Raw genomic sequence first — 27,526 nt, 5'->3', positions numbered from 1 at the left:
CTATAAAACTGACTACTGAGCTAATAATGAATACTGAGGATGATAATATTAATTATATACGGGAAGAATTGGAAGTTAAAGCGAAAATGAAAATGCTATTCAAAGAAAAAGCGAAGCCCTGTGGAAGTGCCGAAGTGAATTCATGGAATCGGCGGCTCGTCCGTATCTTTATGTTTCGTTCAAACGAGCCGCCCGCCCGTGAATTCTCGCCGGACCAGTTGGCGAGCTGCATCCTGCTTTTCTCTCGGAACTAACGAGTAATGAATGATAGTCCGAGAGTCCGAGACTCGAGAGATCATTCGATTATTAAATCATTCGATTATTAGAATCACTTGATTACTAATCATTCGATTATGCCCATCACTAACACATTTAGTGACATCGATGGAGCAGAAACGCTACTAGAGCTAGGTAATATCTACAGACAAGAGTTTGCTGTTGAGGCAGGCATAGCAGAAGAAACTCCAATACTAGAAAAAACATTTGTTGCTGCTACTCAAACAGATAATCATAAGGAATTGCAAAATGCTGAGGTTCAAGTCAATACAAGTTGATCCTCTATTTCTGACTTTATCCAAACAGAAAAGGCTTTAAATATTTTCACAGGAATTTCATCATTATTCATTGTAAAGTATTTATTTTACTTTTGACAACGATAATGTACCATTTTATGTAAGTATTTTTGTGACTATTGCCCTCAGAAAATTTAAACCAATCATATTAATGCATATTAAAGAAGTAACCTAGCAACGGACGAATATTAGCGAGTATTCTGCTCTAGTGCAATATCCGCGAAATGATAGTTTCGGATTTTCAGACAATATCCATCGTCGAGAATAAAGGTTTCCTAAAATACACCAAGAAATTGAACCCGCTTTATGAACTTCCAAGCAGGCGAAAAATTACGTCTTCTCTGATTCCAAACATGTATACTTCGATAAAAATGATGACTAAAGTTAAAACGAGTTAGCTATTCCTTCACATTTGACAATAACAACGGATATATGGACATCATGTTCTACTAAATCATTTTTAGCAGGTACTGCCCATTATATAAAAGGGAACGAAATGAAAAACTCGTTATTGGAAACAAGACAATTAACTGATCGCCATTCAGCTGAAAATGTTGCCAATGTACTCCGCGAAATTTTGCGAGAATGGAGGATTTTTGATAAAGCCGTGACTATTGTCAGCGATAATGCTTCCAATATGAAAAAGGCAGTTAACGAGCACCTTAACAAGCCTCATCATCCCTGTGTGGAACATACTCTCAATCTGAGTGTCATGGACGTCCTCAAGAACGACGATATTCGGCAATTGCTCGAAAAGTGTAAAGCAAGCTCACTTTAAAAGGAGCACAGTAGCATCCGACGAACTAGTGAAAATGCAGCGTCAAATGAATCTTTCTCCACTTAAAGTGAAGCAAGAAGTTTCAACAAGATGGAATTCTTGTTTGCTTATGATGGAAAGACTACAAGACATTAAAGTTCCTTTATCGGCTGCTATGTCTAATCTTTCCGGCACACCTCCTCTGTTATCGTCTGATGATTGGGCTGTACTTAAAAAGTGTACATCTATACTTAAACCCATGGAAGCATTGACGACAGAGTTATCTGGAGAAAAATATACAACGATGTCAATGATAATTCCATTAATTCGCGGTCTCCAACTCGCCCTCAATAACATAAAACCTATAACCCCCATAGGAAAAAAGCTACAACAAGATCTTCGAAATACCATCTCGAGGAGATTCAGTTCATTGGAAGTATCAAAAATTTCGTCGTCTGAAGAGAGTGCTTCTGATTATGATCTTCCTTGTTCTTTAGAAGAGCTGGTCTTACACGAAGAAAATGAGACAAATCCGCACGAGGAACAAGAGACAAATCCGCACTTTCTAACTCAGCACGAATAATATATTGGGATATTAGGTTAGTAAGTGCATTATAACAAAATCGAGGAAGAGTTTGAAAAATCGAGAATATGTCGAGATTTTTCAATTCCGAGATTTTGTTATGGCACTTAATAACCGTATAGTCCATAATGTTTTTCGCACGATCCCTTATACGAAATTAATTGGCTTTCTTTTGACAAGAATATTTTGAATGTGTATGATTATATAGAGTTCTGTAAAACAAATTCTGTGAAACAGTTGATTTGAGAAAAAGCAAATCTACTGGTCGTCCCACTGTTGCTACCGCTGATGTCGTGCAAAATGTTGAAGAAATTGTCGAGGAAAGTCCTCACATTTCGATACGTTGTTTATCCCAACAAATAGGTTCCCATTGACAAATGACCTGTTCTCGTAACATTTCCTACATTTTTTCTCTTTTTAGGACTTTGTTATGAATCCTCTCGAAAGATCCTGAAAAAATACTTGCATTTACGCCCATACAAATTTACAATAGTCCAACAACTTCACCCTGCTGATTATCTCCAAAGAACCCAGTTTTGTAATTGGTATAACAACAATTTGCTTGATAATGTTGACCAGCAATACATCACTTTCTTTTGCGATGAAGCATGGTTCCATGGGTTCATAAACTCACAAAATTACAGAACATGGTCTGCTCACAATCCACATAATGAAAATCAAGTGCCACTGCACCCACTTAAAATCGGCGTATGGGATGCAATGTCCCGAAGGCGAATTAATGGGCCAATATTTTTTCATGAAACAATAATTAATGCGGAAAGATACCGAAGACTTCTTGTAAACCCATTTTTAAATCAACTGGACGACATCGAACTCACAAACGGCTATTATCAACAAGACTCTGCCACTGCACATACTGCACGGGCCACGATAAATTATTTAGAAGAGTTTTTCCCAGTCCGTTTAATTAGCTCAGGTTTGTGGCCAAGTAACTCACCCCCACTGGACTTCTTTTTGTTTCCATATCTAAAGAAGCAATAGGAAACGTGGGGCCCGAAATGTTAATTAATGTTTCCAATAATTTATCAAACAAAGTTCAACGTTGCTTACAGCAAGGAGGTCAACACTTTGAACATCTTCTTTAGCTGTATTTGTAATATCTAGTAGTTTGTTGATTATTTTGTAATCTTTTTTTTTTAACGCCAATGTGCTTCGTGACTTAACCTAACCTAGCCACCTTAGCGAAAAATTACATTGGGATCTATCAAGTCTTCGTAACTTTTAATGAAAATACATATCAGATCTTTGCGTAGCCATTTCACAAGGCTTCAAAATAAGGTCCAACAGAGAAGTGATAAAAGGTGCTAACATAACTACACCCATCTCGTTTGAGATTCACTGCACACTGAGGACGTGAATTCTTCTCTTGTGATGATGGCAAATAAAATCAAAGGCACTTCTTGACTTGACAACTGTGTTAACTCCACAATATAATAAAATGGGTTTCAAATATATGAAACTTTGTGCGTAAAGTTCTTTAAGAAGAATTCTTAATTTGTAGATGAAAACTACATTATCTAAAAAAAAAGTGCTCCGTGGATCATATGACATTAGATACAAAAGGATAATATATTTAAAACAATTGCAAAAATTCTTTAATGTTTTACTCCAGTAAATTCCAATTAACATAAACAAAATGGTTGAGCATTTAAATACAGGTACTATCGCGGCCAAAATACTTTGGTCGTCAATGTGACATAAATGACATTCAATTGTAAAGCAAACTTTAGGATGTTTAACCTTATTTTTTACTACTGTCAAAATTATTTTAATCTATCAGTATCATACGGGTGGGGTAAATCCCAGCTGCGGAGGCAGGGTTCAAAAGCAAAAGATCAACATGGTCGCGGTTTAGACAAACTTCAGAAGCAAGTAAGACGATTCTATATTTATCAAAAACTGAAGGTGCCATATTTTTGACAAGAATAATTTGAAATTGTCATGTATATTGACATTAATACTTGATTTACATTTGAAGTGTCAAAAAGTGACGACCAAAGTATTTTGGCCGCGATAGTACCTACCAAGTAATGCTGGATGCGAATGGTGGTAAGATTGAATGGCGATTCATTGAGCAATTCCACAATTTGAAAGAAAAAGAGGTTTCTGGGCAGGTAATAAAAAAAAGAATCTCACATTTTGTACCACAAAATAAAGATGAAAATTGCTTTGGCCGCTCGGCTGATGTAATCGCGTTCTGCGATAAAACGTTAAATTTACCAGAATTCAAAGGAAGTGAAGCAACTGTAGCTTTTACTCGCAGTTGATCGTGTTTTTGATATTCTTAATTCTAAAAACCCATTCGGTATGCGTGTTTCTAATGACATGTTTTGGCGTCCTGCGATATAGAAAAAAATTGCATATTTGACGGGTATCTGCGACCTACAAGACAAAGTCATGGAAAACGTCCTTCGTAGGTTTCAATTCTGCATGTGTTGCTGTGTGTGGTATTTATGATGAATACCGTCACACCTCGAATGAAATGATTCACATGAGTTAGTTGTTCTATTTTGCACTTTTTCAGTAAACATAAACTGTGCATCCATTTAACAAGGTTTAGAACACAGTCACGTTGAAAGTGATGAAACTATAAATATTCAACCCCTTTGCTTTCCTAAACTATGAAGAATTGGGATTCTACTGGTTGACAAAACCAAATTTACATTAGAAAAATTTTCGTTTCCCGTTTTTTTTGCAACCAACTGTAGATGGAGGATGGTAGCGATGTAATTTTACGAAGGAATAGGTATTTTCTTAAACCTTATTTTGTAAACAATTCTGGGTTTATTTCTGATTCTGAAAGTGAGTCAAATCTTCGTAATGAGGAAGTGAAGCACAAGAGGAATCACATGATAGGATTAAGGAGGATGTAATAGAATTAAGAGATAAAGTTGCTTCCTCATCATACACACGAAGAACCATTTATGTTTCTAAGTTTGCACGAAAAGTTAGACGTCCAGAAAAATTGTAATTTTTGTTTGAAAAAGGGAAGATGTCATAGTATGTGATATGAGTGTAGATAATGTGGGGATTGAATAAAGCAGTAATGACCCGGGCACTGGTAGCCAGTGATTGCTCCCGCTCCCGCTTCCTGACCCTCACCCGGTTATTATAACACATATAAAACTACCGGTCTACAGAAACGACAGGACGTAACATCCGACTTAGAAAATAATAATATAAAAAGAGATACCAAATTGTTACAAAAATTTATCGGCGCATTTTCAAAGTTTATGAATCCGTTCGATGAAAGTATTAATCAAAGTTTACTTTTCAATATTTCTAGTGGGAAAGCAGCTTCAGAAAATGTTGAAATTTTTTTGTACAGACAATGACCAATGAGTTACGCGAAAAGTTTATTTCCGACTGTTCAGAATCAGCTGATAGATTTGAAAAACCAATTACAAGAGTAGGGGCAAGTCGGGTATTGGCGGTCCGGGGGAAATCGCGGTCACCCGAATATTTACAATCACAGACAATTTAAACAGATTTCTGCATTTTCTCTCAATGCACAGACAATTAAACTATAGTGAGACATCACATTGCTACCCAATTTTTGGAAACGCGATTTCAGCGCGGCTCGGGCATTTGGCCGAACTAATTTATAGGTATGCTTGATGGAGTTGTTTAACTTAGAGGTTGTTTTTGTACGACGTACACACCATATAGTTGCGCAGTAAACCAACGTTGGTTTGTTCGTGCCCCACTCTGCTAAATCAATCAGCTGTTCGTACATTCAGTGGCGTCCGGTTTTTCACCTGTGGCAGCCAAGTTTCATTTGTGTTGTAATAAATGATAAAAACTGTATTTCTTAATAGAAACCTGTACTCTAGAACATTGTTCTCTGTAAGACAAATGGAATAGAACGAGGTTTTAATTAGTAAAAAATATAAAATAAATTTAAATAATTTGGTTACGCCACTGCTCATAACTATGACGTCAGCTTCGCGCAGGTTGTTGGCTCCGCCTATGTACCTCTTACAAAAACAACCTCTACCCCCAATTTCATAATCAGCCTAAAGTTACTTTAACATTAAAGTTTACCATTAACCATAGAAACATATTGTTGAAACAATCCATTAAAGTCACTTTAAGCTAAAGTGGACTTTTAAGTTTATTATGAAACTGGCCCTTAATAATTTTTACTCATTTAATATTAATTTCAAATGTAAAATGTCTTTAAAATATACAAGGTTTTATTAATTGTGTCATAAAAAAATTAACAAATGAATTAGATTAAAAACTGGAACCAACTAAAATTAAATATTCTGAAAAATTCCCATTTTCTTCCTAATATGTCTGCCGATGTTTTCTTTCGAATTCTCTTCTTACGTCCTGCAGTTTTTTATAAATTATCAAATTGATTGCTGCATCCAACAATTTTGTTTAAGGCTAGGGCCACACTACAGACTAAATAATCGGCCGATAATTTAGTCCTATTAGGTAGCTTCCGCGCCCACCAGGTAAACTAAACTGTTTTCGATCAATCTGTCGGCCGACTACAATCGCTTTAGTGTGCGCACTCACATAAGTCCTCATACTTATTAAGCAACCAACTAAACTGTCGGCCGATGAAAAGTCTGTAGTGTGGCCCTAGCCTTAATGTCCAGAAAATAGCTTGTAATAATAATAAATGATTGTACTCTTTTCGTAACCGGGGGCACACACTATTTGATTTCTTCTTGTCTTGAAACTTAAAGTATAACTTTATTAAGAAATCAGTTTCACTACTTAAATTTTTACCTTTCTAAATTACGTAGCACATTCACAAACTGCCCCAAAAGTGGATTGTTTTTATTTTTTTCCTTTCTTTACTGCTTTCTTATTGACAACTTCTCAATACTGAAACCGTTGGATGTTATAATTACTTAATAATTTTATAAATGCAAGTAATTCCTTTTGATTCATAGAAAGTTTCTTATTTTTATTTCTTCAGAAAAGTGTCATACAGTTGCGGACAATAAAAAATAGTACAACTCTTGCTCAAAATTCGCCAAATATTTAGCTGCTTAAATGAAGCTCTAATTTGTCAACTAATGTCATCATTAATCATTAGTGTCATTCGTCTGTCAACTAACATGCCCCAAATTGGTAAATTTGATAAAGCTCGGATTATATCCTACGTTGAAAACGGATATTCGACGTCGGAGTCATTAGAGGAAGCTCGATTTGCTAGGAGTATTTCGACAAAGGATTTTGCCGCCTGTCACAATAGTAAGGTTATGTCTGGTTATGTTTATGTAGTGTGTGTTGTTTGACTTTGAAGTGGTATCACGTTTTCCAAGTACGGCGGGGGTGAATATGGAGGAAAAAAGTATGTGTTTATATGCAACGTTTGTCAGTTTGCTAGACTGAGCCCGGAACAAGTCTAACAGCACATAAATGATTCTCATACTTTCACATGTAAGTTGAGTTCCCAGTGGTACAATATTCTACCTAACCCTAACCCAATTGGGCTTTACCTAATTTGTGTTAAAACAGGTATCTTTTAGGCGATTTTGGGAAGTTCCAAAGTGTATGGACCGTCTATGTGGAAGATACTTTGCCCTCTGAGAAGATTCCTGACGACCCTTCTGAGATGGAAATTGTACTTTGCCCTAGTCCCAGCCCTACAAGCACCAATAGCTCAAATAATGATGTCAAGGACAGGAATAAAATTTGTTCTAGAAATAATATTCTATTTTCATGATACCATACCTGCTATAACAGTACTCTCTCCTCGACTGATATGTGTGTTATATCAGCCACGGCCGTTATTTATAAACGGTATTCCATATATATTCCGTTGCTATGATATTACGCAATTAAGCCACAGATCACTCGTAAATTGTATTAGTGATGACAGACAAGCAAAATTTACGAATCCTCAAATATTAAATGTTCATGGTATCCTGAAAAGTACTGAACGACACACGGCCGATACGCAAATAACAGACTCGGATGATTATAAAATCTCGGCTATCGCCTCGATTTTACAATATTCAGCCGCGTGTGTTATTTGCTTCATATCGGCCTTATGACGTTAGTAACTATACTCATCGACTTGTGCAAGAAATTTGATGGACAATTTTAAAGCAGTGTGAAAAAATATGTCTGGCAGAAAAAGAAAATTTCCAACGACATAAATAAACAAACCAGGCTTCTTGTAACATCAGAACAATGTGATACCAAATGGAAGGGATTGATAGTTCATTTTTTAATGCTGTAGAAAAAGTCAGGCAGCCCAATATACACTTTCAATAGTTCATTGGATTCCTATTTCAATTCTGTAAGTTACTTCAATTCATGGTGCCATATGCCACAATAACCCTTTCGTGGGCCGCGGGAATATGTATTCCCACATCATATTCTCAGTACTTGGGCTCAAATGAATAGGATTTCCCACATCAAGGCCATCTGAATCAAAAAGCTACGCTTATAAGGCCGTTTCAATTTTCGATTTTTCCATATAAACTTTGTTTCTGTGACATTTCTGGCGGCAGAACCTTTTTGCGCTCCATCTACCGATTTCGAACGCAATTGATTGAGACTTTTTCCACTTTTTCTTTGAGGTTAAGTGCTTAAAACGTCAATTAAAACATGAATGCAACAAAATATCCAAGATCCGAGCTTTTTTTGGACACATTCTGGGCTAGCAAAATACTAATAAATTAGAATTGCAAAAAACCATGAAATCATAACACAAGGTAGGTTAGAACAATTTATAACTTTAACATTTTTCTGCAAAGGAGTTTGTTTTGGATTGCACATTTCCTCTTTAATAAATCTGTTTTTTCTTGACAAATATGTATTATCTAAAACTGGTTTCAGCGTTGCAGTTATTATCAGCTCGCAGATCTGATTTTTATGTACCAGACAAGATGAAAGTATTGGATTTTCTAGCAAATGAGGGCCCAGTACCTCAACCATTTGGTGGAATATACTGCGCAGAAATACTATTTACTTGAATTGATTTGGATGTCATTGGAACACTTGGAATGATGAAAGACTCTACAGGATTTTGGGGTACAGGAATTTCAAACGGAGTTTCAGTGGGAAAAGCCTAAAAAACAAAAACACTAATAAGATGATAGTAATTAATACCTGGAGGTTCCTGATTAGGACTTTGAAAAGTAATAAGTAATTAATCGAAAAATGAGAAGAGGAAGCTCATTTTGTTTTCTCATATGTCGTGGTTGACTTCGCTTCTATGTATATTTCATGTAGCAATAAACACTACAAGTCTTTTTTAATTATAGATACTTACAAAAATAGGACCAGGAACAGCATCTTTACATAAGCGTCGTCTTTTGGGGGTTGTAATGTAATTATAGAGACTTGTTGAAAATGCTGCTCACAAATTTCTGAGTAATCCCTAATTTTTGTAGTCTTTTATATTACAAATACAAATTAAAAGGTTGTGCTTATCATTGTCTCCATAAATTTGCTTACCGCAAACGTTTCAAAAGCTACGAACCATTTTTTGTCTTTGTTTCATATTGCTGCGAATTTCAAATAAGCGAACATCTTTTGCCCCACAAATGAAACACGCTTTTACCATTTCATGTAAAATCGAAGGGCAATATTTTAAATTGCCGCCAATATTGTAGCTTTGATTCGTTGATCGGCCACCGAGGGCGCGCAATAAGGTTCTGTCTTCTTTTGTTTTATGACCACTCTGCAGAAACAATTATTATGTACATTGAAACGGCCTTATAAGCGTAGCTTTTTGATTCAGATGGCCTTGCCCACATCTATCATGTGTCGTTACCTAGCGGAGATATCAGGAATCTCGAAAAAAAATATATCTGTATTACCGGCGTTCACATATTGATATTTATCACAATTGTAACCTGAAAATAGTGCATATGCGTCTGTCGAGAGCTCAGTTTTGCTGTATTTTGGGGAAAATTCAATGTAATTACCTGTCATGTCAAATGTAAGTACTATTGCTAGTTCTACCCTTTAGTCTAGTTAGTTGAGAAGTGATTTATGGAGAATTGAACCCTATTTACTATTTGTTGTTATATTTTTGTTTTTTTTATATGTGGGAAGGTGCCTTGCCATGGTTCACATAGGACTTAAAAAAATTGCTCAAATATTTTTTTCCAACTAATCTAATTATTATTAAATTATATTAATTTATCATATTAATTATTTATTTACTTGTCCCAGAAATATTTTAAAAATGACGAGGAGTTATTGGCTTATTATTATGGACTTCCATCGGATGAAATGGAGTCGGGTGAGGATGCTGACGAAGAATCAGAAGACGATTGCCCTGATAGCGCTTCCACATCTAGGACATGTACTCCCTCCTCAGTAGAATATCTATCTAGTCCTCGTCTACAATCGGCAGAAACAACACCAGTTACAACAAAGCACAGGAAAGGTCATCTGACACCAGTGGCAACATCTAGTATGACGAAGCCCTCCACATCCAGAAATTCAACGCAATCTCGTTCACTCTCATCGGAAATAAGACAGCAAGGGAAACTTTCTGTGACGACGGTGTCCACCCCACTTGTAACAATATCAGCCTCTTCAAATACAAATTGTTTTGCTGAAGCTAATGAGGAAGATGTCTCTATGGATCAGTTACCAAAATCGCAGTTCAATGAGAAAGAGCTCCTTGGAGAAACTTGGACAGAATCCTTAGGAGTATACTTCCAAGAACTTAAAATTCCGGACATTACAAATCCACAACCAAAATATAACTTTTCAAAAACTGACAATGAACTAACCTATTTCTCTAAAATTATGACTGATGATATGATTCAAGATATTGTTACATTTACTAATATCTATGCATCCCAAGAACGAACCCTTTTGGTGGGGAAAAAACAAGGCAAACGTATTTTAAATTGGGTTGACACAACAAAAGAAGTAATTAAAGCTTTTTTTGGGTTACTCATTATAATGGGAATACATTTACTACCACATCGATCTAACTACTGGAGCAGTGATCCAATATTAGGAATAGAAGCTGTATCAAAAGTTATGACGCTAAAAAGATATAAGAAACTCGTAGAAACATTGCATTTGAACGACAATTATTTAGCTGTACCTAAAGGAGAAAAAGCGTATGATAAATTTCATAAACTTCGATGCGCTAAACGAAAGCTCACTAAATGCATATCAACCTTCGAATAGACTTTCTGTTGACGAGTCAATGATACCCTTCAAGGGAAGGTCCAGCATGAAGCAGTACATGCCGAAAAAGCCAGTGAAAAGGGGATACAAAGTTTGGTGTCTTGGCGACTCCACCACTGGATTCATAACTAAATTTCAAATATACACTGGGAAAGTACTAGATGCTAAGGCAGAGTATGGACTTGGAGAGAGAGTGGTAACGGATCTTTGCCAACCACTCATCAATTCGAAATGTCTTGTCGCTTTCGACAATTTTTTTACTTCTGATAAGTTGATGCGTATGCTACTCAATGATGGAATTTACTCAATTGGCACGGTAAGAACAGACCGAAAAGAACTTCCCAATATGTTGAAAACGAAGGAGAAACTAAGCAGAGGTGAATTTATGTTCAGTGTAAAGGGCGCCGTTGCAGCTAATGGCAAGACTCTAAACCAGTTACAATAATCTCAACCGCTGCGAATCCTAAAATCACAAAATTAATCTCAAGGAAAAATAAGGACGGTTCAAAAAGTGAGGTTTATTGCCTTGAAGCTGTAGAAATTTACAACAGCATAATGGGAGGGGTTGATCGCTTCGACCAAAAAAAAGAAAGGTACGAAGTAGGAAGAAGGTCGACAAAGTTATAATAGGGTTATAATATCAATATCAATTCGTGTCACTGTCAATTAGGTATTAATTTCATGGCTGGTTTGGTCAAAGCTTTTTATACTTGATTACGGATGGGATGCACACAACAAATTATGTTCAAAGAAAAAGTAAATCGCTCTTATCCGTATTCGAAAAAAACATGATTTTGAATATTTCCAAACAAGTCTGTGATGAACATGCGCAACTTAAGGGTGGGGATTTGGTTAAACTAACCGCACAGATTGCAGATAATGCTAGTTTCTTGTACAACCATCATTTGAAGAAATAATTGTTACAAATTTAGGGATTTCAAAGGCAACCATTTAAAATATTTTGAAGGGGAAAAAAACTAAAAATTATGTAAGTGCGCTATTCGACGAATTGTGCATTCATCATTTTTTTTAAGAACGAGCATCCAACTCTAGACAAAGTACTGGCAGCAATACACACAGATGGAGATTTACCCAAATTGACACGATCGGTTTTATGGAAAACTCGGAAAGAATTAAATGTTTGTTTTAAAAAATTAAACATGAGGATATAATTTTGTGGCGAAGAAATTATTTAAGATCCATTAAACAAACTCGGCAAGGGGAAAAATATTTTTTAGACGAAAGTTTGGCATGATAACGATATTAAAAGTCGTAGACAAGCGTTCATGGAAGAATTTTCTACAGGCTTAAAACAGCCTTCGGGAAAAGGGAAACGACTTATTATTACGCATGTAAGCAGTGACTCTGGTTTCATACCTGATGGTCTCTTGTTATTTGAATCCAAAATCAGTAAAGATTATCATGAGGAAATGAATGCTACCGTTTTTGAAAAATGTTTTCAGAAAATTTTAACTTTAGTAGAACCAAATTCGGTTGTGGTAATGGATAACGCATCGTACCACTGTCGCCGAGAAGAGCGCTTACGAACAGCATCATGGCGAAAATAGTTATTTGTATCACAAGGCTAAAAAATGCGATTTTGCAAGCGCAAGCACGGTTTGCGGGGCAGAGGCGCCAGCCGGGGCCCACAAGTGGGAGCACTTGCAAAACATTTTCTAGCCGTGTAATACACAAACATTTTTCGGTCAACAATTTATTTAAAGCAAAATATAATCAAAATTACCAGATAGGGAATTTATTTTTCTTCCATTGGCAACATAAAGGATACAAGAAGCGACTGTCACGACAAAAATCAACCAATTCCTCAAATATTCAAAACCGTCGTCGTCGTTTTTGTTATTCCTAACCCATCGCTTGATACCCCCCTCGGTCGCTACTGCTGTACACAATGTACAGCTTGCGATAAAGGATACAAATTTTCCCGACATCAAGATTTAAAAAATTGTACAAAAATGCCATATGACACTGACATTTTGTGCTGCCAACCTAAAATCTTTCATTACAAATTCTTGTGTCGATTTTCTTGCCTAGGCAGGGAAATGCTAGTTTCCAGACGATTTAACAAATGAAAAATCAGTGTTTCTAGGTGGAGGACCAAAAACAAACATTCAAAACTGGCTGTCGGAAAGAGGCATTAGTTATGATGAGGGAATGGTTAAGACTGAGCTCATGTGCTTGGTAAAAGCTCAGAAGCAAAACTACCTCAAGTATGTTGTTGATGAAATGGCGAAGGCTGCTAGAGTAACCGTCTTGAAATTTACCCCCATACCATTGTGAGTTGAATCCAATTGAGCTCATCTGGGCTCATGTGCTTGGTAAAAGCTCAGAAGCAAAACTACCTCAAGTATGTTGTTGATGAAATGGTGAAGGCTGCTAGAGTAACCGTCCTGAAATTTACCCCCATACCATTGTGAGTTGAATCCAATTGAGCTCATCTGGACTCATGTAAATGTAAAAGATCGCCTAGCTCGAGAAAATACAACGTTTAAATTAGCAGGCGTAAAAATATTATTTCATAATGACATAAGCAATACCACACCTAAACTGTGGAGAAAACGTATTCAACATACAATTGTGGAAGAAGAGAAAATATCGGAAATGGATGTGCGTATTGAAGTGACTGTGGAACCACTGGTTATACACCTTGGAGGGTCTGATGACGATTCGGATTTATCGGAAGAATTCGAAGATGAGAGTTGATTTTTTAAATTCATAATATATCTGAGTTATCGTTAATTATTGTTTCATTAATCGGAACAGGATAACGATATTTTGACATTTTTAGCTAAATTACATACCTACGTTGATTACTAAAATAAATCACATTATAAACGGTATCAAGTGGTCAACGTCATTAGTATTTTTGGTTGCGTACTAAATAAATTCAGAAATAAGCCTTATGTGACTTGCCCTATATAAATACAGATAGTAGATAGTCAAGCACAACAGCACTTCTGGAAAAAATGATAGACACTAGGAATATTACAACTTGATGGATGGCATTTTTTATAAGAAGCCTGAAATAAACCCTATAGCAGTTTTTTGTAGTACAAGCAGAGGAATAATCACTAACACAGGTAACTGGTTTTTGTTAATAAGAATTTCAGAAGACAAGAATTATTCTGATTCTAGAAAAGCTAAAAAGGGACAACCCAGTACCTAGCTCAAGTGGATCAAATGGATCAAGTGTCCCACAGGAGTACGAATCTTCATTCACCAGAAAAAGAAAGCCAGTGGAGAATACTTTAGAGAGGAGACATCAAGACAAAATGAAAAGACAAGAGAGATATTAAGACTTAATAGTAAATAATAATGACCACTGTCTTTGAAAGCCAATCAAAGACTGAAAAATCGATTAAAAAAAGGCTAATGATAAGGCTGATTATTATTCTGATTAAGCTGTTGTTAAATGGACCTATTTATCTTTCTTGACGTGACTGTAAAATGTGCAATTTATGTTTAGAATGTTTTTGTTTTTAGTTAGATAATTATGTTCGACTCTGCGATTTAGAAGCATTACCTCAGGGAGAATTTTAATTGAGTTATAACTTTTTTATGTTGTTTATTCAAAGTTAACAGGTCATTAATAGAAAAAAGTGGGAAACTACTCAATTTTTCTAGACAATCTCAAACTATTTGCAATATTATATCTTTTATTAATAGCATTTCGGTTTGCTGCTTCTTGTTCTTGATTGTACGCTTGTGCATTTAAATTCCTTTCTTCCGCAAGTTCTTGTTCAATTTCCGTAATGTCATTTGGATCATCTCCATTGAGTATACAAATATTGTGTAAAATACAGGCTGCAGTAATAAGAAGGCAGATTAGATCTAGTCGAATTGTTTCCATATACTTAAGGCGGCTCCGTCTACCCTTCAGTAATGCAAAAACGTTTTCAATGTGCACACGAACTTGTGATAACTTCAGATTACAATTTTTTCTGTTGAGGGGTTAAAAAGCCATTATTTTTTAAACCAACGATAAGTTGAGTAGACAAGCCATATGCCAAATCACCTACTAAATGGCCATTATCAAAAAATTCTACCAAACCTCTATCCACATCTTAATTTAAATGCGATTTTTGGGATAGTCTTTTAGAATTTCTTTCTGTTGAAATATGAGTTTGTATGTTCCTTGGGCGCTAATATGCGAATATGACTGCCATCTATACAGTCGATCACACCTGAAGCAACAAACGACGCAATAATGATTGCAGTTTATTCTTTGTAATTAATATTGAGAAAACTTAGCGGGAAAACCATTTCTGCCTTCAAACTGTCTTATAACATTAAGAGCTCTTTCTCCAACAGGCCAAATTACAAGACCATATCTTTTATTCACTAGAAGCGTCTTTACAACTTCAGTATAAGGTGTGCCAACAAGTGGATATGCTACAGCTCTGTCAAGTAATTTTATTGGGATTTTTTTTCAAGATGTTTTACACAGTAAATTGTAAATTACCTGAAACTCTCCGTATTTGGTAAACACCACACTACAACCAGACCCTGTTGTGGGTGTCCACAATTCACTTCGTTCACTTCAACAGAGTGCAACTTTCGCAAGAAATTCTCAAACGTTTCCAGATTAATTCTAAAGTGCATCTTAAATTGATGTGTGCTGAATCAGGGTTGCCTATATCCGACTTTGAGAGTGTACGCCTGGTATAAATAAGGTGACCAGGCACTCCGATTTGATCGGAACTGTACCGATTTTGGAAAAGACTTTCCGATACGTAATTCTGTCCCAGAAATGTTCCGATCCGTGACTTTGTTCCGATTTGAGTTAAATTTATCAAATTCTACAGTCTTACATATTTATAAACCATAGCAAATTTATTTCTTGCAACTTTACTTAGCAAAAATCAATAGTGTATTATGCACCCAAGGAGTGAAGTGGATAATTTTTACCCGAGGTGCAGTTTGTAGCTCGAGGGTTCTACAAAGCACTGAGGGTAAAAATCATTCACTACTGAGGTCCATATACTATTTTTTGCACGACTCACCGATTTTAATAAGGTAGTGGTGGTATATATGCTCCGGCGTGTAATATGGCCCAGTATCGTCTAATTTCACACTTACCGCTACATTCGCAATTTTTTAATCTTAACAGTTTCCTTTCGTAAAGTCACTAGATATACATGTATATCTAGTGACGATATACATGTATATCTAGTGACTTTATACATGTATATCTAGTGACTTTATCCTTTCGATAGCATACGCGACATCTGTAAATATAGTGACATACTTCCGACTAATTGGAGAAAATCAGCGAAGTGGCTGACATCTGGTGGTAATTTTTGAACTAACGAAATAGGGAAAACAAATGTTTACGTATTGGCCGTAATACATTTCAATCGCCAAAAAATAGCCAAATTCGTTTATTTTTCATAATAATTTGTGCATGAAGTGATAACGAGTACCTCAAAGTGTTATTGTTCCCTGCCGCAGTGTGATACAGTGTGATATTTAGTGAACAAAGACATTTCTCTGCACTATTTCCATGATGTTATTTCCCAATGAAAAACTCTAAAAAATACCAAGCAGGAAGTTTTAAAAATCGGAAAACCTATTAAAGAGCTTCTAGAAATAAGTGAGAATAGAGTCAATTGCTTTATTGGCCCCTAAGAGTTGGGTATCAATCCCTAATAATAAACTGGTTAAAACCCCTTGCAACAGGTCAAGATGTTGCGATTTTTTGCAAGCAGACTCAGGGACTCAGGCTAAATTCGGAGATATTTTTATTGGGGGTTACAAAGCACTTTCTACCAACCGATTTTATACCTTTGGGCAAGTTTGGGAAGCTTTGATGATTATAGCTTTTTACACAACAGCAAAAGGTGTCAAGTGTGACAATTCCAACTCACAGCCATTCCCTCTCACAATTTACCAGTGGGTACTCACAATAAAACCGTAAAATGTGGACAAACTACTAATAGGTAACGCATCTTAGGTACTATAATAAAAAAATTTATTGACCGAACTAGTGTTGTTTTTTTTGTAGTTCGTGAAGGTTAAATTTTGGTGTAAAAGAAGCAGGAAATGATCTGGGTAACGCTGCTGATGCTGACAAATTTTCTCCAACTGTTGATGTTAATGAAGAAACAGCACAACAGACAAACATAAATGTTGAAGAGCCAGTCCAAAAAGTTGCAATGACAAAGGTCTTGGTAGACAAATCAACGCAAACTGATAATCTTGGTGGTTCTTATAATTTGCAATTTGTTTTAAATCATTTATTATAATGTAAAATGTAAAAAATTGTTACCGGCAAATTAAATCCAAATACAAATGAAATCAGCTGTTCTTTGTTTTCCCTATTTCGTTCAATTTGCAGCGCCATCTTTCGGTTGCTGATTTTCTCCAATATGTGATTTCCCGCCTCATTTCAATCCCAGCATGTGAATTGGTTGTGATATAGTAAGGTTAGGCCAAACGTTTTCTTTCAAAACAAGAGCCAATTTCGCAGGACACAATGAAATTTGAATGAAAGGTACTCAAAGGTATGTACACCACAATCACATGTTCAGTTGACATGAATAACGTTCTAGAATTATTTTCTATGCATAATTCGTGTGTGCGGCACAATCGGTAATATGGCCCAGATGCTAAGTTGGTTTTATGGCCCGGGCCATATTACAGCACACATTTTACTACCAAGTATAAGTCGCAAAACGTAGCTTGATACTTGATAAATGGATGCGCAATGAAATTTGGGGGAAGTAGTGGGGAGAGACCCACTGTAAACGAAGCCGTCGGAGGATTTTCGGTGTTTCTTGCAAGTCGGATTTCTCATTCTATCTGCGCATCTCAAGTATCAAGCTACGGTTTGCGACTTGTAGGTATTGCATTGATACCTACTTGCATTAACATTTTTCTATCAGTTGCCAAAATGGGGAAAACAAGTAGATAAATGCATAAACGGTGGAGTCAAAATAATTTAGAGGCTCCTCTAGAGGCTGTTCGAGCTGGCGAAAGTCAAAGAAATGCAAGTGCACGATTTGAAATTCCTCGGCGTACTTTGAGACGATATATTTCCAATGGCATTTCTACAAAACGTTTGGGTGGTCCTAGCGTGCTGACCTTAGAGCAGGAAAAAGATTTTCTAAAAAGAATAATTCGATATTGCCCACTTTGATACGGCACCAAGCCTTTAGGTTGTAACCTACCTGAGGGGATGGTCCACTGCCTCGGCATCAGTCGTAGAGCAATTCTTGTATTGGGGGGTTCCTTCTCGACAAAAATAGGGTGCCACGGATTTGGTTGAAAAAAAGATTTAAAATTTTGACTCTGGGCCCAAATCCGAAAGCCTCAGAGGAAAATTCCGGCAACTCAATGATACAAACTCATTAAAAAAACGTGTATTGATAAAAAATGGAAAAATGAACATGAAAAAAGTAATTGGAGTTGTAAAAAATAAAATTGGGTTATTTTAGCAAGCCGCTACCATTTGAATGTAAAAATTAAATTAAATTCGGTTTTTGACTCGAGAAATTGTCCTATACTGGAGCGCGTGGCCACGTGTCGTTGATTTACTTGCAAAATGTTTGACTGGTCCGAGCGAACAATCGCGCGTAGTAGCTAGCCCTTCACAATTTTTTTCGCAAGTTGTTTTATAAAAACCCAGCGCACTTGCGCGTCAACTAGGTAGCAGATTAACGGAACAAAGCGTCCGTTCCTGATGGTAATTGTCCGCAAAGAATGGAAAACTCTGACCGTAGTTGCTGCGGTGGTGATTGCTGCCGGAAGCTGGACTCCGGGACTCCGGTAAGGGTGGCTTTTAGCGGGGGTGGATGCGCCTGCGCGGAGCGTTGTGAGTTGCTCGCCTCGAGGATCCGGCGGTAGCTCCTGTGGGACACGGACTTGCCTCTGGAGAGTCCGGGACACGAAGGCGTTATTTTGCGGTAGGTCGAAGATAATTTTCGAGAATGACGAGATAAGAAAAAAAAAGGCCTGGGGAAGACAATAAAAAGTTACCCAGCTGAAGAAAAAAAGACGGAAGGTCGACGATAAGAAGGTTGGAGGTCTCACCTGAGCTTTTACTCTGGCCTTTCGGGAATTTGTTCTGCGAGATGTCTAGTCGTGGATTTCTCGACTGCGGCAGCGAGATTATCGCAGCTTCTTCCCTTTTGCGGCACTCGACGGTAATTTGACGGTACGTTCACCACGTAAACACGCTTGGTGTACACGCAAAACGGGAAGAGAGCAAAAATCTCTTATCTCTCCCTTTTATTCTCTCGGTGTTTTTTTTGTTAATTCCACGTGAAATTGAGTGGGCCAATGGTGTACTGCCGTATGCTGCGGTCGCAGGAAAAGTGGGGTGTTGGATTTTTATGAGAGAAGACAGTTGACAGACCAAAATAAACAAAGAAGTGAGGTTTTGTTTAATGAAATTGATGGAGAGTGGAGAAATCAGCAAACCTTTGCTCGCTGAGTCACACGTGGAGGACAATGGGCATTTAAATTGAACTAGTTTCGCCCACGGACTAGTTCGCGGCACAAAGGAACGAAGGCACTCAAATTGAGGCTCACGGTGCCCGAGCGTGGGCCCTGTTACGTTATTATTCTCTACCACAACTGGAGAAAATTTAAATTTCCCAACTACTCCGGGGATAATTTAAAATAACGCTTTTCGTGACTGATTGTCTCCAGGTCCGGCACACATACACCCTAACGTCCCGAGAGCAAGACTGTAGGAAAGTACAAATGCTGATTTATAAACACGGCGTTATACCAGGTGTTGGATAGAAACGCAGATGATAATAATAACTGAGTTTAATCCTCGTTTCTTAGATATACAGTGAGACAAATTAACGAAATAAAGCCAACCTAGATGCCACTGCGGGCGATACACTGTAGTCTAATAAGGAGATATTAGAATTTAACTCAAAATGTTACACTGAAAACTAAATTAAAGCATTGACTCTTACGACAAAAAAATTTTGATTAACAATTCAAAAGGTTCAAAGTAATGGAAAGATGTAAATGAATGGAAATGAAGTCCAAAAGTGATCCAAAATGATACGCTGATGGCGCTTAAACAACTAGTGATATTCACAAAAAGTGCCGGTACTACCAGGCTAATCTTCTAAATTAACAAGTCACAAATTTAAGATCAATAAAAGGATTTTTCAAAACTTCCCTTACACCGGGCCTCGTATTTGGAATCTAAAAGATGAGTCCTGGGAAGAACGGAGCTGGAGGAAGGTCCTCCGAGTCCTTCTTCCGCCGCTGATCAATCACGCCGCCCGTATCCTCGGATAGTCCTCGGGTCCTTCCTCCCCTCGACCCTTCCCAGAGGAAAACGGTGAACAGTAAGGCCTTGGGCCCCGGTGAAAAAGTGAAAAAAACTACAAGACAAAGTGATAAGATGATACAAAAAAACGTTGAGACCCAGCGAGCGCGTCGTCTCTGGCGAGGTCACTCCCGGTCTGATAACATGTATTAATGTAAAAGAAATGAGCCAAGATGGCGGACTACAGAAAGAAAGACGCTGGAGGACCTTGCCAGATACGTACTGCTCCTGGACTCGGGTTCCTCGGCCAGGGACAGTCCTGAGTGAGGTCCTGCTCTCCGGAGGGGTCCTTGGGGATGACGCCGGTCCAACAGGGTGACGAAATTACTCCGCTTGTGCGTAGGGTCGTTGACCCTCGTGAAGGAAGCCTTTATCCGCCGCGGCGTTTCGGTTGGGATTCTTCTAAGATGCTTTTCCAGCCGATTTGGTCTTCCTCCACGGGTTCGCCAGCTCCTGTTGTACACTAAAACACCCCCTTATCTCCCCCTTCGAACACGACACTCACACACGGATCGGTTTTAACCTCTCCTGCACTAGTCGAGAACCTGTCGAGAACCTTTGACATGGCGTCTGCTCCACCTTTATATATTTTCCCCTCCTCTCGCCGAATTAACGTGGCCGGTACCGGAAGTCGGGGTCTGAGAGCCCGTTTTGGAATGTTCTAGAACGTTCTCGCCTTTACGATTTTCCGCGAAATTTAAATCGTAACACACGACCTCCCCTAAATGATAAAAATTGAGCGGAGCGAAATTTTTATAAAAGCGGTTCCGAACGAAAGTTGAGCGATGCCTAAACGTAGTAAAGTCGATAGTTCGCATGTTGTTTTTATTATCATTAATTGTCCAGGCGATGGTTGCGGTTTGGGGTGAAGCCCCAGGTCGCTGGACTCGGCCTAGCGGGTTATAGTACCGCCGTACTGATACGATCTGAAGGATCTATTACTAGGTTGAAATCCCAAACGAAAAGAAAACAAAACTCTCCCCCCCTTTGCTACTGTATAGCCGTAACCGCTAAAATCGAATTTCTGGGTGACGAGGGGGCCGAAACGACGCAAGTGGGACCGCCCGGAGCCGGTGGTATCATTTCCGGTGCGGGAGCCGAGTGCCCGGTCGACGACTTCCTCGCGAATGGATGTTAACGACGCGTCGTGGTCGGTCGCCGACCTGGTGGACGCACGACACCCCACCGAAAGGACCCCGCGAACCCCAGGAATCGCCGGAAAAGCGCGGGACCGACCCCTGAGAGACGCTGCCGTCTCCGACCGATCACACCAAATCGAGTCATCCCCCGTGACACCCTTTCATCCGCTATCCGAATTTATAACAAAATATATCGGGTCGCGTCGCGCCGCGCGCAGACATCGCGTCTGGCCCACACGTGCCCACACGACCGACGGCGAAAGGTGACCAAACCCTCAGGAGAGGACTACGCGGACGCCGCCACCTTTTCGTGGGCCATCACTAACACATAAACATATAACGACACTGACCAGGTCCACCCTCTACGCGCGTCGCGACCCGGCCCGGCCCTACGCCTAATGCTGGGACTTTTCGACCTCTTAAGGATCTCTTATCCGGTAATGAAAATTTTTGAGTGCGACTCCGACACCACTCACTAAAAGAAATGCCCGGACGACGATGCGTCCGCACGAAGCAAAATCTTGCGATTTGATAAAACGAGTCTGTTTGACAATCCGAGATTGTAATTTACAGTCACATCCGAATAAATTTTTGGTTATCTTGTCGCACGTCCTCGACCACGTATCATCGCACACGGGGCGCGTCCATCTTCCGAGTACTTCCACCTACGACGACCGAACGTCTTTGTCAACTACTCTCGCTTCGTACTCTCACGAGAGCAACTCGGGGTAGGAACCGCCCCCGTGGCGTCTCCACTCGTATTGTACACCGAAGTACTTTATCACGTCGCGTCGAGTCGCGTCCAAGATACCACACGTCGCGTCGCGGCGATCACCGTCCTTTGTTTATCTCATTACCGTCGCGCATCGGTATTTTTCTCGTAACCGAATTGGTTGAGATGTGGATTGCGCGTATTGAGACCTGCCTCGCACTCCATCCAACCGCCCTAATAAAATTGAGGGGTCTCCTTTGTAGTCATGGTGTTGGGACAACCCCGTGTGACCAGCCTCTCGCCCTTCCTTCCACCCAATGGGGCGGGCGAGATATGACACAAAACGAAAAACGAAAACGACAAAACGAACGATACGAAACATTTCACGGCTTCGACGCACGAAAATTCTGAGACTGAACAAAATGTGGACCGCGCGTTAGCCGCTCGCTCCGGTGAAATTCCGGTACATCCGCATCCGATGTCTTCTCCCGAGCGCTAACCGTCCCATAAACCAAAACTCCGAAGTCCCAGAACTCGTGAAATCTCCAACAAGAAAACAACAAGAAAACTTCAACTACTGACGAACACTAAAATTCTCGACAAGAGTGCTACGACCGTGTGAACCTCCCGGTACTTCATCTTTTCTCACCCTTTTGGTGCTACCTGTCCCCCCGACGTGAATGTGGCAACTGCGTCACCGGCGCTCGAAGACTTCCCCTAGATCCGCTCGTCTTTGGTACCTCGTCCATCAGGTTCTCCTCCAGGTGGACGAAGACGCCAGCTGTGCTCAGAGGACTCCGCAGTACCGTCCGTGTCTGGGGTTCCAGAATACACCGCAGCGATTCTAGGTCGGGCTCCCGGGTATTGCTCCTCCGGGCAGCGCGCACCTCTCCAAACGAAACCCCATCACGGCCCCCAATGACCCGAGCCATGGCCAACTGCGGCCCTCCACCATGGAGAGAGTCCCAAACGGAACTTCTCCGTAGACGGCAAACTTCGGTTCTCCTCCGGAAACTCCGGGGACCACAGCTCTCCTCATCACGCCGACGGAACGGCAACAACACACCTTCAAATTCTCAAAGCAACACTTTAGTAAGGAATCTTACAAAAGTTCCTTCCAACACCCAGCAACACCGTGATCCCTGTACTCTCGAGTCGTATAACTACCAAGACCGGAGCCAATCAGTCCAATAAATATCCCGGACGAGCCCCCATGTTACGTTATTATTCTCTACCACAACTGGAGAAAATTTAAATTTCCCAACTACTCCGGGGATAATTTAAAATAACGCTTTTCGTGACTGATTGTCTCCAGGTCCGGCACACATACACCCTAACGTCCCGAGAGCAAGACTGTAGGAAAGTACAAATGCTGATTTATAAACACGGCGTTATACCAGGTGTTGGATAGAAACGCAGATGATAATAATAACTGAGTTTAATCCTCGTTTCTTAGATATACAGTGAGACAAATTAACGAAATAAAGCCAACCTAGATGCCACTGCGGGCGATACACTGTAGTCTAATAAGGAGATATTAGAATTTAACTCAAAATGTTACACTGAAAACTAAATTAAAGCATTGACTCTTACGACAAAAAAATTTTGATTAACAATTCAAAAGGTTCAAAGTAATGGAAAGATGTAAATGAATGGAAATGAAGTCCAAAAGTGATCCAAAATGATACGCTGATGGCGCTTAAACAACTAGTGATATTCACAAAAAGTGCCGGTACTACCAGGCTAATCTTCTAAATTAACAAGTCACAAATTTAAGATCAATAAAAGGATTTTTCAAAACTTCCCTTACACCGGGCCTCGTATTTGGAATCTAAAAGATGAGTCCTGGGAAGAACGGAGCTGGAGGAAGGTCCTCCGAGTCCTTCTTCCGCCGCTGATCAATCACGCCGCCCGTATCCTCGGATAGTCCTCGGGTCCTTCCTCCCCTCGACCCTTCCCAGAGGAAAACGGTGAACAGTAAGGCCTTGGGCCCCGGTGAAAAAGTGAAAAAAACTACAAGACAAAGTGATAAGATGATACAAAAAAACGTTGAGACCCAGCGAGCGCGTCGTCTCTGGCGAGGTCACTCCCGGTCTGATAACATGTATTAATGTAAAAGAAATGAGCCAAGATGGCGGACTACAGAAAGAAAGACGCTGGAGGACCTTGCCAGATACGTACTGCTCCTGGACTCGGGTTCCTCGGCCAGGGACAGTCCTGAGTGAGGTCCTGCTCTCCGGAGGGGTCCTTGGGGATGACGCCGGTCCAACAGGGTGACGAAATTACTCCGCTTGTGCGTAGGGTCGTTGACCCTCGTGAAGGAAGCCTTTATCCGCCGCGGCGTTTCGGTTGGGATTCTTCTAAGATGCTTTTCCAGCCGATTTGGTCTTCCTCCACGGGTTCGCCAGCTCCTGTTGTACACTAAAACACCCCCTTATCTCCCCCTTCGAACACGACACTCACACACGGATCGGTTTTAACCTCTCCTGCACTAGTCGAGAACCTGTCGAGAACCTTTGACATGGCGTCTGCTCCACCTTTATATATTTTCCCCTCCTCTCGCCGAATTAACGTGGCCGGTACCGGAAGTCGGGGTCTGAGAGCCCGTTTTGGAATGTTCTAGAACGTTCTCGCCTTTACGATTTTCCGCGAAATTTAAATCGTAACAGCCCCCAGGGTAAAGTTGAAAGGAACAAGGTGGCTAAACTACCCTGCTAGTAAAGCTGTTTCCGTAGGTGACTGTGGAATTTCGTTCTGACTTTCGGAAGACTCTTACTTCCCCTAAATCACGAAGGGTGGCGATATTCTTCAGCCCTTAACCACAGGGCGATGAAGATGAGGAACTTTATGAAAAAAAAATGCGGGAATGAAAGAGGTTGATGGTGGGATTATATCAAGTATTTTAAACAATTGTTTCTGAGGCAGAGTCAAAACTGTTTTTCAGCACGTAGCGCAAAGGAACCCTCAACACAAAAATCACGACTTTGGGATTTTTTTGCCAAACATGGGCGCTTTAGCCCGTTACAAGGTATTGTGAAATAAATAAAATAAAGCACAAGTTTAACAAAACTAAGGAGTGTGGAGGAAAATCTTGGCTGGCTCAGTTTTGTTGTCGTCATCCCAACTTAGCAAAAAGGAAAACTCAGTTCATGAATCAAGCTCGGGCACAAAAACTGAACAAGGCAATTGTGGATGACTATTTTAATAAACTGGGCACTACTTTAGAAAAATTAAATGGACCAGCTTTATCAAATATACAGGGTGATTTACGAGGAATAATGAGCCCGACGGAATAGAAAATGCAACCCACAATACATTGCAACAAAAAGCCGGACATCGAAGCGGTAAAAGGGATGTAGGCATCATCATCATCATCATCAGCAAAGTGTAATGGCCCAAAAAGGTGCTAAAAGGGTTCACATGATAGCTGCGGAACACGCGGAAAATATAACAGTGGTTGGCTGTGTGAATGCAATTGGAAACTGTATTTCACCAATGATCATTTTTAAAGGGAACCGTTTAAAACCAGAATTCAACGATAACCTCCTTCCAGGTTCACTAATGCGAATGGCTCCAAAGGGACCAATGACAAGGGAACTGTTCGTAGATTTCATTCGTCACCTTGCTCGCTATAAAACAGAAGGACGTGTTTTATTAATTTTTGATGGAGCATCGAGTCATCTAGACTACACCATTGTTGAAGCCGCAGATGAGCACATGATTACTTTATTTTGTTTACCTTCAAATACAACGCACGAATTACAACCGCTCGATAAAGCTGTGTATCGGTCACTTGAATCTAATTGGGATACGCAGTTGTTAAGGTATTGGGATATACACCCTGAGAGGCATCTTAACAAATTTCGTTTTAATATTGTTTTATCAAAAGTTTGGCCTGTATGTATGACACCTGGTAACATTACAAACGGTTTTGAAGTAACGAAAATCTATCCATTTGATCCAAATGCAATTCCTGAAGATGCTTTTGCGGCATCTTTGCAATCCCATTTGCCACAACCACAGGTTGAACCTCTTCAAATCAACGTTGAAGGGACATTGAACAGAAGTACTTCCGACTCTGATGATAATAGCGACTTAAACGTACCTTTAGCTACTGTGAGAAACCAAATTATTCACCAAGAAAACGAGGTAGATCCAGACAATACCCTGCATCAGTCATTTCAAGAATTACTGCCAACACATCTGAACAAGGTGCCTGACAAAAAAAAAAAAACACGCCGCAAGGCACTGAACTATAAAGCCCAAAATGTGACTACAAATCTATTTAACCAGGAAGAGCCAACATGTTCCAGATCTCAATCAAAACCAAGAGAATCATGGTGCTGTTCAGTGTGTCAGAGAGATGAACAGAAGGACATGCGCATTTGTGTAAGGTGTCTCACTTATTACCATGAAGAATGTGTTGGATTAACTGTAGATGACACTGATGGATGATTATGAATGTTATAACTGTGTTTAAGTTTTAAGTTTATATTTGATTTTTTTCCAATAATCGCATTCATTGCATATGTATGCAAGTATTCTAAGTAAAATTTTGTATGCGCCATATTCCCAGACCGTATAGGTAATATGGCCCAATTTTATTAAACATTATTTTTTCTTATTTTGCCTTTGAATTTCTTAGATTATTTTTTTGTTGAAAGTTTAAATGTTGAAGTTCAAGTTTTCATAAAAATGTTAATTTTTAAAATAAAGTATTTGAGAAAAACATTTTTATTTTTAGGTGGGCCATATATACCGCCACTACTTTAGAAAAAAGCCGAAAACTTGTAAATTATCACTAACTGTCAAGCTAAATTTAAGTGTCATGTTGACAGTTAAAAATAATTTTTAACCTTTAGGTTTTTTTCAATTAAAATGTTTGGATCGTGCAAATAATAGTATCTGCACCTCGGGACTGCATGATTGTTACCGTCAGTGCTTTGTAGGACCCTCGGGTTTCGCCTTCGGGTTAAAAATTGCACCTCAAGTAAAAAAACAAATTAATTCGAATTAAATATGTACAGTTAGAGACACGGAATTTCAGGCATCACTGTTAATATACTGTCAAAAAACGTAAAACAGGCTTTACATTATTAAGCTCAATGTTCCCGTTTGCGACGATTTTGATTGACATGCGAGTGATGTGAACAGAAAATACATTTCAAAATTTCACTTTTGAATGTCACGTTGACAATGCAGAGTAATTTACATCGCATTTTTTTGAAGTGACAGAAAAATTATGCCCGAAATTCCGTGTCCCTAAATGTATCATAAAATTGGCTATGGTTTTTTGC

At 39.2% G+C, this 27,526-nt stretch overlaps 2 long non-coding RNA genes across 2 annotated transcripts; both read left to right on the top strand.

The window, feature by feature from the left end:
* Positions 1-8,315: 8,315 nt before the first annotated feature.
* Positions 8,316-9,339, top strand: LOC138127272 (uncharacterized). The gene is made up of 2 exons (XR_011158171.1): positions 8,316-8,619; positions 8,744-9,339. It is a non-coding gene; the product is annotated as an uncharacterized lncRNA (long non-coding RNA).
* Positions 9,340-16,604: 7,265 nt separating this feature from the next.
* On the top strand, positions 16,605-17,380 carry LOC138126473 (uncharacterized). The gene is made up of 2 exons (XR_011157844.1): positions 16,605-17,022; positions 17,088-17,380. It is a non-coding gene; the product is annotated as an uncharacterized lncRNA (long non-coding RNA).
* The last annotated feature ends 10,146 nt before the right edge of the window (positions 17,381-27,526 follow it).

This window comes from Tenebrio molitor, chromosome 3 (genome assembly GCF_963966145.1).
Source record: "Tenebrio molitor chromosome 3, icTenMoli1.1, whole genome shotgun sequence".
NCBI lineage: Eukaryota > Metazoa > Arthropoda > Insecta > Coleoptera > Tenebrionidae > Tenebrio > Tenebrio molitor.
The sequence above is the reverse complement of the archived record's forward strand: the minus strand, read 5'-3'. Positions and strand labels throughout refer to the sequence as shown.